This window comes from Protopterus annectens, chromosome 7.part0 (genome assembly GCF_019279795.1).
Source record: "Protopterus annectens isolate FY-2018-M chromosome 7.part0, PAN1.0, whole genome shotgun sequence".
Taxonomy (NCBI): Eukaryota; Metazoa; Chordata; order Ceratodontiformes; family Protopteridae; genus Protopterus; species Protopterus annectens.
Window position 1 is genome coordinate 1,982,850,489 of NC_056739.1, and position 12,262 is coordinate 1,982,862,750.

The 12,262-nt window shown below is 41.0% G+C and overlaps 1 protein-coding gene across 1 annotated transcript in view; it reads left to right on the forward strand.

Annotated features, from left to right (window-relative positions):
- LOC122807285 (cytosolic 10-formyltetrahydrofolate dehydrogenase) overlaps positions 1 to 12,262 on the forward strand; it is a 586,928-nt gene that overhangs the window by 550,217 nt on the left and 24,449 nt on the right. The window lies entirely within an intron of this gene.

The following is a 12,262-nucleotide window of genomic DNA, read 5'->3' on the forward strand; positions in this document are numbered from 1 at the left end:
TTTAAATAATTCCTGTACATTATAATCCAAAAGTAAACACTATACTGTGTTACCAGTAGTAAATATCTTATAAACGACCTGAAGAAACAAACATAATACATGCAGCTAAATAAAGTTGTTTACATCCAAGGGGAAACCCCAGAACCAATCCGCCACACTACTACAATAGTTTCAGTTTCAGAACAGCTAAGTACACAAAACCTTCGCTGCAATCTTTTATCAGAGACCCATACCAAATAAACTGCAGGTCCAGACACTATTTCTCAAGACCACTGAAGTATTGGCATACGGGCTAATATGCAAGCCCATGAAAAAGAAAGAAAACTAACAATCATTAGGTTTACTACCTTTCAATCCAATCCCGTTGACCCAGTGTTCCAACACAGCAGGCAATACATAGTGGAACTTGAGCGCACCCTTAGCTACTTCTTGGCCCACAACTTCCCAACCTTTATGCATCAACTTTCAAATTTACTTATTTTCTGTCAGACAGCAATACATAACGTTTCCAGTGCTGAGACTGGCACCCTGGCTGGAAAAGATTTCGTACAGGCAGCTGCCGCAGCATCCATCCAGTCAGTGAAGGGCGGCTTGGGGTGTTCTATAAGGAACTGGCCAATAACCCATAGAGGGAGAGAAATTCTATTTGGAAGTTGGCACTACTGAAGTGAATCGAACAACTGACACTTTTAAATTGATGCTCAGTTTTTTTTTTTTTTTTTATCAGCATTCCGTTTTTTAAGTGTACTGCATGTTGATTGAACTTTTTACTCCAACTTTACTCAGTGGCACAAAACCCAGACTTCACATGTCCGGTTTTGAATTAAATTTGTAACAGGACAATTTGTCAGAAAACCGGACAGCTGGCAACCCTAACATCAATAACAACTGGTGTACCAGCTGTGAGATAGTATTCTTTCACTGCCCAGATAATCTAGAATTTCTGTCACTGAAATCCAGACCCTTTTATTTACCCAGGGAATTTAACAGCATCTGCATCACAGCTGTCTACATTCCTTCTAGTGCTAATCCAAATGAGGCAATGACCACATTATACCAGGCTATAAATGAACTACAAAACAGGAATCCAGACTGTGTTCATATAGTGGCATGTGACTTTAATCAGGCCAACTTGAAAACAGTTCTGCCTGACTATTTCCAATATGTGGACTCTGCAACAAGGGGTGAGAACACACTGGACAAGTTATACACCATTGTTAAGCTGGCATTTAAGGCGGTGCCTCACCTACACCTGGGAAACTCTGACCACCTCTCCATATTGTTACTACCAGCATATCAACCATTGCTAACTAGAGGGCGGCCAACAGTTAAACAAGTAAGAGTATGGCCAGAGGGTGGAGTCTCAGCACTCCACGGCTGTTTTGAGAGCACAGACTGGAGTATATTCAAAGAGGCGGCTACTGAGAACCAGTGTATCAGCCTGGAGGAGTACACTGAGGCAGTGATGGGCTACATCTTGAAATGTGTGGATGATGTGACAGTCACTAAAACCATCATCACACAAGCCAACCAGAAACCCTGGTTTACTAGAGAGGTGTACGAACTACTGAAAGCAAGGAATGCAGCCATCAGGTCTGGAGACAGGGAAGCCCTCAGAACAGCCAGAGCAAATCTGAACAAGGGAGTGAGGGAAGCAAAATGCACCTATGGCAGAAAGTTCCAGAGCTACTTCTCTGACCAGAAAGACTCCAGGCGCCTATGGCAGGGTATCCATTCCAAAACTGACTACAGACCCATGTCTTCACAATGTGAGGACAACAAGGAATTCCTAAATAAGCTGAATGTCTGCTTCAGCAGATTTGAGGAAGGTAACAGAGCAACAGCAAAGAAAATGCCCATCGTCCATAACGAGAAGATGCTCACCGTCAACCCAGCTGATGTCCAGAGGGCACTGTGCAGAGTTAACCTGAGAAAAGCAGCTAGGCCTGACAACATCCTAGGGCGTGTGCTCAGGGACTGTGCAGTGCAGCTAACAAATGTCCTCACGGATATCTTCAATAACTCTCTGAGTCAGTAAATGGTTCCAAAATGCTTCAAGGATACAACAATCATACCATTACCAAAGAAGTCTCCATCATCTTGCCTAAATGACTACTGCCCTGTAGCTCTCATCTCACAGTGATGAAGTGTTTTGAAAGGCTGGTCAAGGATGCCATAACATCTGGGCTGCCTGCTGATCTTGCCCACTGCAGTTTGCTTACCGAGCAAACTGCTCTACTGCAGATGCCATCTCTCTAGCACTCCATCTATTGCTGGAACACCTTGAGAATAAAAACACCTTCACGAAGGTACTATTCATTGACTTCAGCTCTGCCTTTAACACAGTAATCCCACTTCATCTGGTAATGAAGCTACTCCAACTGAGCATCAACACTCCACTTTGTAACTGGATTCTTAACTTTCTCACAGACAGACCTCAGAAAGTGTGCATAGGAAATAACTCCTCAGATAGCATCACTCTTAACAGTGGAGTTCCACAAGGATGTGTACTAAGTCCCTTACTGTTCACCCTGTTAATACATGATTGTACAGCCAGGTACAATACAAATCACATCATCAAGTCTGCTGATGACACAACAGTGGTGGGCCTCATCAGTAATGACGATGAAACAGCATATAGAGATGAGGTGGAACAACTCATTACCTGGTGTGGAAATAACAACTTAGCACTAAATGTGAGCAAGACAAAAGAGATAATTGTGGACTACAGGAAAAATCTCAAGGAGCATTCTCCCCTCGCCATCAATGGGGAAACAGTTGAAAGAGTGAGAAGCACAAAGTTTCTGGCAGTGCACATCGATGAGGACTTGTCTTGGAATACAAATACAAATACAAAAGCCATAGTCAAGAAAGCACACCAGAAGCTGCACTTTTTTAAGAAGGCTGAGGACAGCGAATCGCCCATTGGCAGTTCTCACTACCTTCTACAGAGGTACGATAGAAAGCATCCTGATGAACAACCTCGTAGTATGGTATGGAGGCTGCTCTACCTCTGAGCGTAAATCCCTCCAGAGAGTGGTGAAGACAGCTGAGAGGATCATTAAGACCACCTTACCACCTATCCACGACTTATATTTATCCAGATGTCTCAGCAGGTCCAGAGGAATAATTAAAGACTGCATTCACCCTGCTTACAGACTGTTCCTGCATCTATCATCCGGAAAGTGATTCTGAAGCATACATTGCAGAACTATGAGATTCAGGAACAGCTTCTTCCCTAATGTCATCAGGCTGCTGAACTCTAATAACCGCTACACTCCATGATGTCCAGCTGCGTCAGTAGAAACTGTCTCAATTTGTGCAAGAACCCTTTTACCAGTCTCACCTAATACTTAGTGCAATATTCACCATGACTGTAACTTATAGGCCATCTAGGGCAGTAGCAATGCAGTAAAAATATCTCTACTTTCAGTGCAATACATGCAAATTCATAAATTAACCATATTGCAATACTGTAAGGTCCATAATGCAATACTCTAATGTTCACAGTGCAGTACTCAATGCCTCTTTCTGTGCAAGGATCAATGCAATGTCTTAACAAAGTACCTGTGCAATACTAAAGTCTCATGCAAGTAAGTGTTCAGTTCAAAAAGTGTTTAAACATGTTTCTAATTATGTGCAATATTAGTCTGTCTACCTGCATGTATGTGATGTAATAGCCAGGTGTTACATGTGTAAATGTCTGTGAAAATAGTCTCTATGTTGTTTGAACATTGAATCTGGAGATACGGAATTTCGTTCAGTTTTTGCACTTAGTGTGACTTCTGAATGACAATAAAGTTTACTCTGGCTTTGACTTTAAAGTATATATCAGAGGTATTCAGGTGGGGATGAGCAGTGTTACAAAATGATCGATCTAGACTGGAAATGCTAGTTAAACTGTTCAGTTACTGGTAAAGACTGGTTGTAGGATATAGGATTCTGAATGGAGGGAAATGGTTTGACAGTATGCAAAATGAAAATAATAGTGGCATTTATTGTGGAGATGTACTGGGGCAGATCCATTGATTTGACATGTTAAGTTTTAGATGCATTTTAAATGAGTCTGCATTCTGAATGGATTTCCTGGCTGTGGGATGTGTTTCCATAGTTTACATACATTACTTGAATAATATAGGGAGTCACTTGCAGCATTAAAAGATTTGATTGTAGTGATTAATGATTTACCTCTGGAAAGTAATATTCTTTTGTAGGATTAGTGTTTTATTAAGTTGGTAAGGGGTGGGCAATTTTCTGGCTTATAGAGTTGTTTGTTGATATATTTTTTGTGTGGGGGTTCTGTTGGGATATGCCTTTTCCCTCTCAATGTATAGGTCAGGCAGTGTTACTATGTGATACCAGGGAGAGCACTAATACAGTCAGGTCTGGCAGTGTTACTATGGGATACCAGGGAGAGCACTAATACAGCAGGTCTGTCAGTGTTACTATGGGATACCAGGGAGAGCACTAATACAGTCAGGTCTGGCAGTGTTACCATGGGATACCAGGGAGAGCACAAATACAGTCAGGTCTGGCAGTGTTACTATGGGATACCAGGGAGAGCACTAATACAGTCAGGACTGGCAGTGTTACTATGTGATACCAGGGAGAGCACTAATACAGTCAGGTCTGGCACTGTTACTATAGGATACTAGGGAGAGCACTAATACAATCAAGTCTGGCAGTGTTACTATGTGATACCAGGGAGAGCACTAATACAGTCAGGACTGGCAGTGTTACTATGGGATACTAGGGAGAGCACTAATACAGTCAGGTCTGGCAGTGTTACTATGGGATACCAGGGAGAGCACTAATACAGTCAGGTCTGGCACTGTTACTATGGGATACCAGGGAGAGCACTAATACAGTCAGGACTGGCAGTGTTACTATGGGATACCAGGGAGAGCACTAATACAGTCAGGACTGGCAGTGTTACTATGTGATACCAGGGAGAGCACTAATACAGTCAGGACTGGCAGTGTTACTATGGGATACCAGGGAGAGCACTAATACAGTCAGGTCTGGCAGTGTTACTATGTGATACCAGGGAGAGCACTAATACAGTCAGGTCTGGCAGTGTTACTATGTGATACCAGGGAGAGCACTAATACAGTCAGGTCTGGCAGTGTTTCTATGGGATACCAGGGAGAGCACAAATACAGTCAGGTCTGGCAGTGTTACTATGGGATACCAGGGAGAGCACTAATACAGTCAGGACTGGCAGTGTTACTATGTGATACCAGGGAGAGCACTAATACAGTCAGGTCTGGCACTGTTACTATGGGATACTAGGGAGAGCACTAATACAGTCAGGTCTGGCAGTGTTACTATGGGATACCAGGGAGAGCACTAATACAGTCAGGTCTGGCAGTGTTACTATGGGATACCAGAGAGAGCACTAATACAGTCAGGTCTGGCAGTGTTACTATGGGATACCAGGGAGAGCATTAATACATTCTGGTCTGGCAGTGTTACTATGGGATACCAGGGAGAGCACTAATACAGTCAGGTCTGGCACTGTTACTATGGGATACCAGGGAGAGCACTAATACAGTCAGGACTGGCAGTGTTACTATGGGATATCAGGGAGAGCATTAATACAGTCTGGTCTGGCAGTGTTACTATGGGATACCAGGGAGAGCACTAATACAGTCAGGTCTGGCAGTGTTACTATGGGATATCAGGGAGAACACTAATACAGTCAGGTCTGGCATTGTCACTATGGGATAGGACACAACTCAGAGACAAGCTTATGAACTGATAATGAGGTCTTTCTCATTGTGGCCATAGCTGTCTCTGAATCACAACTGTCACAGTAATTGATCAGCTGTTTTGGACAATTGCATCGAGCGGTGAGCCTTTTTCTGAATCTTAGGAATTGTGTTTGCAAGTAAATTGCTTCTTCCAAAGCTCCTTTAAAATAGATTCTTAATGCATGTTTTTTAGAATAATGTGCCTTCCACACTGTCCTTCTCTCTTCTTCTTTTTGACATGGCATCATCTGATTTTTGCCCTCCTTCTCGGTTCCATAGCCTTTAAGACTGCACCTGTTTTTTTTCCATCATATTATTGATTTGTAGCATAAGTTCACATATATACTAATAACAATGAAAAAAGAGATATCAGTCTGTTTATGAATGCTCTGGTTGTTATGTCCTGCCTCTAGTATATCGTCCCATGTGTGTGCCCATTCCACTCTTGAATATCACTAATTTGCCATGTACCTCTTCTTTTTCACTTTCTAATTTACCATCCAGATTCATTATGTCTTCCAAACATTTTTTTAATTTCAGCTATGGTAAGTATGCCATCAGAATTTGTTTAATTTTATGTGGTCTATGATGTTCTTCCTGATGATATTACCATCATTCAGATGTAACTGCTCCTTCACCTTGAAATCTGGGTCCTACTCAGTCATACACATTCAAAAGGAAGTATGTGGCACAGCTCTATACTTACACACCATTTTTGTTACAAAATAATGACATAAATGTGTTCATTATAAACAAGTAAATATTTAGTAGACAAGCAAAATAAAAGAAAACAAACCAAAAACGTTATCACAAGGATTTGCATTATGTTAGAACAGAAAAATCACACCTTATCTGCATCACTCAACTTTTACAGCAAACTTTCCTCAGTATCTCAGTAATTATTTATGCACACACTTTTCTTTTAATACTTTTGTAGTATTGCCTTTAGCTTGCGTGCATATTTCTTCCACTCCTTTAACTTCATGATATAAGTAATGCTTTACTCTGGTCTGTTACAATGCACATTTAATGATTACTGTATTAACTCAGTAATGCCATCTGTCCATGCTTTTGTCATTTTGAAGTAAGCCTCAAAGTATTATTACACGCTGTCTCTCTCCACATTCTACCAAACCAGCCTGACATTTTTTAGTTAAACTGCACTCTGATTGTCTTTGCATTGGAAAAAATAAAAATGTCTATAAGCTTTATGTTCCTCCCTGTGTTCAGATTGAAAGCAGTCTTTCAGCATGTGTCTTTTGCTTGTGATTGTCCCAAGCTAAAGCACTGAAGTACATAACAGTCTTAACTGTATCTTCGTTCTAACACGCCCAGGTACTTTCTCCACTTTGTAACTCTGAATACATACCACCCCAGAAATGCACCTTACACTTTATCTGGTTTAGCCCTACCTCACTCATACCTCACTACCATACCCAATCTTCCTGACCCCTTAACATTACTTATATCTACTGTGACATTGTGTAATTGTCCCTGTCTGCATCTACTTGTTAACCCTAATCCCATTCTCTGATTGTCCGCTACTCTCCCACACATCCTCCTTACTTCTTCAGATTCCCTACCACCTATGCTGCTTATTTCCTTCCGGGTTTTGTTTTGTTTCTCAACACTGATCCTGCAGTTCCCTCTCCCTTCTCGGCTTACCTGAGGTCTAATACCACCTATGCAATGACTTCAGTGTAAGGTCACAGTGGGACAGCCCTGCACATTCTAGCAGAAGTCTCCCACATATTTCTTATAGGTCATCCCTCATCTAGTCCTTATTTTCTCTAACCCATCTTTCTTTCAAGGCTGTCCAGTGTTCCCACTCCTTCCTTTCACCCGATGTTCTATATGTCTTTCTTCTGTTTCCCTTACTTATTTAGCTCTGCTCCTCAGGTGGAACTCCTACGCTTGCCATCTTCTTAATCTCCTCTTCTGCACCTAATAGTCCATGGGCCCACACCCATTGCTGAAGACAACATGTCTGAAAATATAAAAGCTGCTCAGAACTGACAACCTTATTACATAAATTCACAAAATATGCATACTTTTGGTTGCATACTAATCAAGTAAATGTAGCACTATATATACAAAAATGCAGGATTGCACCTTAATGCCCCCCCCCCCCCACTTTCACACACCTCCTTACATTATTATTTTCACTGTGTTCCCTGCATTTCAGAGAAAGAGTGATCACTAAAGTGTCCATTAAATGTTTGAGGATAGTAATTGTGATTCTCAGAGCAGTGAAAATTAAAATACAAGTAGTGAAAGATCCCTAGAATAGCCAAAATTAAAATACATATAGTGAGAATATGTGCTAAGACTGTAGTATCTTATAATATTCCTCTTCCTGCCAGGTACAGAAGGCTAGGAGTTAACATACATAAGTAGTGTGTAACCTCCCAAGTCACATAATGTAAGAGTGTTTACCCCCCACCCCTGCAGAAAGTCATAAGAGTGCTGGGGTCCATAGTGCTGTACAAAAACTCTTTAAATGCATAGCACTGAGTTTTGCAGTTTGCTGTTTTTGTGAGAAATGCACTTTAGTTTTTTGAAGTCTTGAGATTCACCATATGGGCTGTCATACGTCCTATAGGCAACCAATATTAGTAACACAGGAGTAAGGAGGCTGCAGTCTCAGAGAACAAGAAAAGTAATCGCCAACAAACCTTTCTTATGTGGAGTGAAAAGTAGGATGTGACTAGATAGCAACTTCAAGTAATTATGTTCAAGCAGTTGTGATATGAGCAGATTTGAAGTGAAGAACTGACTATAAGCTGTTTTCTATACCCTTCCTGATCTTGCTTGAATGTAACCTACTCAACTGTCAGCACCCTAAATGCTTCCTACAGTTTTTCAAAAAATTTAACTGTGTCTCTATCTCCTACTTCCTTGGTCAGGTCATCCATGTATACCATACCCCTTTTGGCCTACCCCTCTAGGTTTAAAGCTTCCCTGTAGTGCTCTCCTTCTTGTTACCCCGCAGCAAATCCCCTCTGCCTATGTGTATCATCTGGCTGCATGACCTGTACCCTTTCTTGTTTCCTCCTCCTCCACTGTTTTCCCATACCTTTCCCTACTCTGCTTCCCATCAATTCATCCTCTCCCTTTTCCTACCCATCTGCACCACATTTGTTGCCAGTATGCATTTCATTAAGCTCAGCTGCCCAAACCTTACTTTCACTTTTATCCCTTCCCTCTCCACTTTGTGTTCTCATCTTGCCCACTTTCCATTTTTTCAGTCACACATTTGCTGCAAGTTCTCCCCAATTTTGTTGTCCAGTCTAATCCACAAATATAACATGAGATACAAAATGACTGACAATATCATCATGTAAACCACTTCTATACTCACCAGAAAGGACATCACTTTAGATTACACATACATAATTGCTTATTTACTTCTCCAACTAGCTACTTTTTATTCACCATCATAGTCACCCCGAGCCCTTACCTGACCTGCAAACCCAAATACCTTACTCTGTAATATGGAACTGGATATACCCTCATCCCCTGCCACCCTTACCAGCACATCCAATAATTTCTACCAGTGATAGCATATAGAAGGTTACTTCCTTCCTTCCCAGATTAACTCAGCAAAGAATATGTTTCCAGTATCTGCACACATCATCATGCAATCATCCCATAAAAAAGATTAAAACAACTTAGCCACTCTCCTTCCTAGCTGTCATAAACTATGTCCTCATCCTTCTTGTTGACATCTTCATAACCAAGGAAAACAGGCAAAGAGAAAACAGGTACTTCTGTCTTAAAAACTCACAAATAGTACTTCCTTAGAGTTACCTTGTTGACCAATAGCAGCAACTTCAGGCCCTAATGAATGGCCTGAATCCCATTAATGAAAATCTTCATCAAATTCACTTTACTCAGTATGTCATGAATGCTCTTTGCAGTGTATCTAAAGCTTTAGTAACATCAAATAAAACTCCTCCTTACCCCATCACCTGGACCTTTCCAAGTCCACCAGCATATGCCAGTGAAGTAGAGATGGTCTCCCTCTGTATGAACTGTATCTGAAATCTTTTGTCACTCCTGCACACTTTTTCTTTTTTCAACTAATGCCCTCATAATTATTTGAACATCTGCTTTTCCTTTTGTTTTGTTTTTTTTCTTGCTTATTGCGTGACAGCTATCATCTTTCTCATTTTGCTGCTCACCTGATGACTGAGAGGGGCCATCATCCAGGCAGCTGTCAGGTGTACATGGTTTTCTGCTTACTGTTATTCCTGTTATCATTTCAGCAGCCCAAGCCAACAGCACTTTAACAATACTACCCCGTTTATGCCCTGTATGGTTTCATGCATACACCTAACAATAGCAATGACAAATGACGCTTGATGGTCATTCTTCCTTGGCTTTTTTGTGTGCTTATTGTCACACACCCATCCTGTGCTAGATGTCACGAGTTTAGTGCATAAGGTTGCCTTCCTCCTCGCAGGATGGAAAACATGGCATTGGTTGCTTCCTGTCAATTCCCTAGCCAGCTTCTACATCGTCTGAATGGCGGATTGGATCCTTAGTAGCCTTGCTCACAGTCATCGATTTATCCATCAGTACCATGGAACTGATATTTTAGCATCAGTTTTTGGAGTGAAATCCTGCAAATTACTTTCACCTTTGCATGTTGATATAGTTGCCATTTTAGGCCATATCCTGTGCATACCCTCCAAACTTTTTTTTGCTAATAGGCTGAACCCACTAGGCATAAATGCCACATTCAGGGGTGTCCTAGGAGCCCTGTCTTATTAGTACTGTGTTACTGTGATGTCAGCATTAACAAAAAGAGGAATTTCAGAAACTGAATGGAGGTTATTGGGATTTTTGTTAGCTTAGCAGTAAACATATGCCAGACTTCACAACATTATCATTTTCTTTCTTTTTTTTTTTTTTAGGCAGGAAACCAAAATTAGAGGACGTTTTGCCCACAAAGAGACAAAGAGGCCAGTCACCAGTGGATTCTCCCAGGGTTCTGTATTGGAACTTCTCCTGTTTGGCATCTACTTTTCTGAAGTAGGAGCCAATACTAAAAGCCCCTGGCTCACTAAGTTTGCAGATGGCAGGCTAGGAGCAGTCATTGAATCCCCAAATGACTTAACCATGTGGCAGGAATGTTTGCCCCAAATAAATAACTGGTTCCAAAATCATAGAGTGAATTTGAATGCCAAAAAATACATTACTGCATCCTTTGGGAAGTCATCTATACCAAGGAACTACCACAATGACAATATGCCCCTAAGAGATGGCCCAGTTGTTTGGGGCTTGGGAACTTATGTGGACAGTGACTTAACTTTTGACTAACATATGTCCATTGTTGTAATAAAGTCCTTCTATATTACATAGCTTATAAACAAAGAGATTGTGTTTCGATCTAAAGATATTGTCCACCTTTACTAGCCTTCATTACGCCAATCATTGAAGATAATGCCCACTTTGGCATGTATCTGTCCATACACATGCAAGAACTACATCGCTCATAGAGGTACCTTACTAAAAGGATACAAGGCCTGAACAATATGTCCTATGTGGACCCACTCAAAGCCCTGTCACTATACTTGGTGTCCTGCAGACATCTAAGAGGTGACCTGCATTTAGCATACAAGGCACCATCTATCCCAGTACTGATGGATTTACTGCAGGCCATCAAGTCAAATGGCATTAGGAATACTCAATCTAGGGATCTAAACCTGTTCTGCAACATCAACAGAATGGTTTGGAGGGACAGGTATGTCTCGCAGATGATACCTCTGCTCTAGAACAGACTCCTCATATACATAAAACAAAATTTGTCTCTGTCCATATTCAAGATTAACTGAGATCTATGGATGGGAAACAGAAGATTTAACTCAGAACTGCCACGTACTACTAACAAACAGAAGAGAAGCAGCTTCTAAATGCTTTATCCCATGTGTGGGTCCCCACATATTATCTAAATGGGATAGGTTAATTTGAGCACAAAAGGGGAAATTGGCTAGGCTTAAATTGACCCAAAAGGACAACTAGCCATAGTACTAACCTGTGAACCTTTTACATAGTGGCCCAATGTCTGCATTACAAACAGTGTAAGCTTCTAATTATACAATTTTTACTTTGATGTCATCTAAGGGAATACCTATTAGCATAATGCCTTAGCTCTGCTTTGTAGGTACTGCTTGATGTCAATCATCAGTCACTCTTCTCGTCATCTTTTTTGCTGCCCTGTATGACAACTGAATTATACGCACTCAACTCTTTTCCTTTACACCTTATCAAAAAGGGTTTACGGAATTATCATGTTTTGAAAATAAAGAACTTGTATGCACTAACATACTCTTTCTCCTTACATTTTGAGTTGTGCTTATGTGTGGAGCACTCTTTATGGGCACATCCTGTATTTAAAATTGGAATTACTTCAGCTAAACATATTTCTTTAGATTTCATTAGTAATGCCATCTCTTTGAACTTGTAATTCCTTCCAGCAATGACTTAGTGTGACAGACTTTGTA